This window comes from Triticum aestivum, chromosome 5A (genome assembly GCF_018294505.1).
Source record: "Triticum aestivum cultivar Chinese Spring chromosome 5A, IWGSC CS RefSeq v2.1, whole genome shotgun sequence".
Taxonomy (NCBI): Eukaryota; Viridiplantae; Streptophyta; class Magnoliopsida; order Poales; family Poaceae; genus Triticum; species Triticum aestivum.
The window spans coordinates 337861603-337864371 of record NC_057806.1 but is presented as its reverse complement, the minus strand read 5'-3'; positions in this window follow the sequence as shown (position 1 = coordinate 337864371).

The window sequence follows — 2769 nt, the reverse complement described above, 5'->3', positions numbered from 1 at the left end:
ATCTGCTTAGCTTACAAATGATATGTGTGAATATGGCACGCTTTCCTGTTTTTGGTACATACTATATCTGTCTATCACACCATGTTCTTACATGAAACTACTCTTCTTGTGTATCCTGCATCAGTCACTTATGATGGAACACCTTTAAGTTGGAAGTGATATTGGTTTGCATCTTGAATATGATTTCTAGCCTGTATTGCTTCAAGTTTGATGAGCGCTACCAATGACGAGACAGTTTTAACTTGGTAGAGTGATATTGATTGCACCTTTCATATGGTGTATAGTTTGCACTGCTTCTAATTTGTTGAACTGTCTTCTCCTTATTTACCACATCATAGGTGTGAATATGTCAAGCCGTCCATTCTTTCGTACATATTCCATCCTCGTATCATGACTTTGCCTTTCATCGGAGTAGTGTTTGTCAGTATCATGCATCAATGAGTTCTGAAGAGCAAATTTTATTCCTTTTTGTTGTGGGTTTGACTTGATAAGGCAAAATCAAGAAAGAGGAAGGAAGGCGATGATGGTGGTCCTCTGCAGCAACGTAAACGGAGCATTTGTGCCGATTCTCCTTGTACTGATAGTGCATTACAAGGTCCAAGTCTCCGCTCCCCTACTCCACCATCCAAGGTGCTTGCTCTAACTTGGTAGTGTGATATCCAGTTGCATGTTGCATATGGTGTCTAGCTTGTATTGCTCCTAATTAGTGTAAGCTACATCTGCTTTGCTTACACATGATACGTGTGAATATGATACGCTTTCCTGTTCTTGGTACGTACTATATCTGTCTATCACACCATGTTCTTACATGAAACTACTCTTCTTGTGTATCCTGCATCAGTCACTTATGATGCAACAGCTTTAAGTTGGTAGTGTGATATTGGTTTACGTCTTGAATATGATTTCTAGCATATATTGCTTCTAGTTTGATGAACGCCACCTATGACGAGACAGTTTCAACTTGGCAGAGTGATATTGATTGCACCTTTCATATTGTGTCTAGTTTACAGTGCTTCTAATTTGTTGAAGTGCCTTCTCCTTAGTTACCACATCATAGGTGTGAATATGTCAAGCCGTCCATTTTTTCGTACATATTCCATCCTCGTATCATGACTTTGCCTTTCATCAGAGTAGTGTTCGTCAGTATCATGCATCAATGAGTTTTGAAGAGAAAATTTTATTCCTTTTTCTTGTGGGTTTGACTTGACAAGGCAAAATCAAGAAAGATGAAGGAAGGGGATGATGGTGGTCCTCTGCAGCAACGTAAACGGGGCATTTGTACCGATTTTCCTTGTACTGATAGTGCATTACAAGGTCCATGTCTCCGCTCCCCTACTCCACCATCCAAGGTGCTTGCTCTAACTTGGCAGTGTGATATCTGGTTGCATGTTGCATATGGTGTCTAGCTTGTATTGCTCCTAATTAGTGTAAACTGCATATGCTTAGCTTACACATGAAATGTGTGAATGTGGCACGCTTTCCTGTTTTTGGTACATACTATATCTGTCTATCACACCATGTTCTTACATGAAACTACTCTTCTTGTGTATCCTGCATTAGTCACTTATGATGGAACACCTTTAAGTTGGCAGTGATATTGGTTTGCATCTTGAATATGTTTTCTAGCATGTATTGCTTCAAGTTTGATGAACGCCACCTATGACGAGACAGTTTTAACTTGGCAGAGTGATGTTGATTGCACCTTTCATATGGTGTCTAGTTTGAAGTGCTTCCAATTTGTTGAAGTGCCTTGTCCTTTGTTACCACATCATAGGTGTGAATATGTCAAGTCGTCCACTTTTTCGTACATATTCAATCCTCGTATCATGACTTTGCCTTTCATCAGAGTAGTGTTCGTCAGTATCATGCATCAATGAGTTTTGAAGAGCAAATTTTATTCCTTTTTCTTGTGGGTTTGACTTGACAAGGCAAAATCAAGAAAGAGGAAGGAAGGCGGTGATGGTGGTCCTCTGCAGCAACGTAAACGGGGCATCTGTACCAATTCTCCTTGTACTGATATTGCATTACAAGGTCCATGTCTCCGCTCCCCTACTCCACTATCCAAGGTGCTTGCTCTAACTTGGCAGTGTGATATCTGGTTGCATGTTGCATATGGTGTCTAGCTTGTATTGCTGCTAATTAGTGTAAACTGCATCTGCTTAGCTTACACATGATATGTGTGAATATGGCATGCTTTCCTGTTTTTGGTACATACTATATCTGTCTATCACACCATTATCTTACATGAAACTACTCTTCTTATGTATCCTGCACCAGTCACTTATGATGGAACACCTTTAAGTTGGCAGTGATATTGGTTTGCATCTTGAATATGATTTCTAGCATGTATTGCTTCAAGTTTGATGAAGGCCACCTATGATGAGACAGTTTTAACTTGGCAGAGTGATATTGATTGCACCTTTCATATGATGTCTAGTTTGGAGTGCTTCTAATTTGTTGAAGTGCCTTCTCCTTATTTACCACATCATAGGTGTGAATATGTCAAGACGTCCATTCTTTCGTTCATATTCCATCCTCGTATCATGACTTTGCCTTTCATCAAAGTAGTGTTTGTCAGTATCATGCATCAATGAGTTCTGAAGAGCAAATTTTATTCCTTTTTCTTGTGGGTTTGACTTGACAAGGCAAAATCAAGAAAGAGGAAGGAAGGCGATGATGGTGGTCCTCTGCAGCAACGTAAACGGAGCATCTGTACCGATTCTCCTTGTACTGATAGTGCATTACCAGGTCCATGTCTCCGCTCCCCTA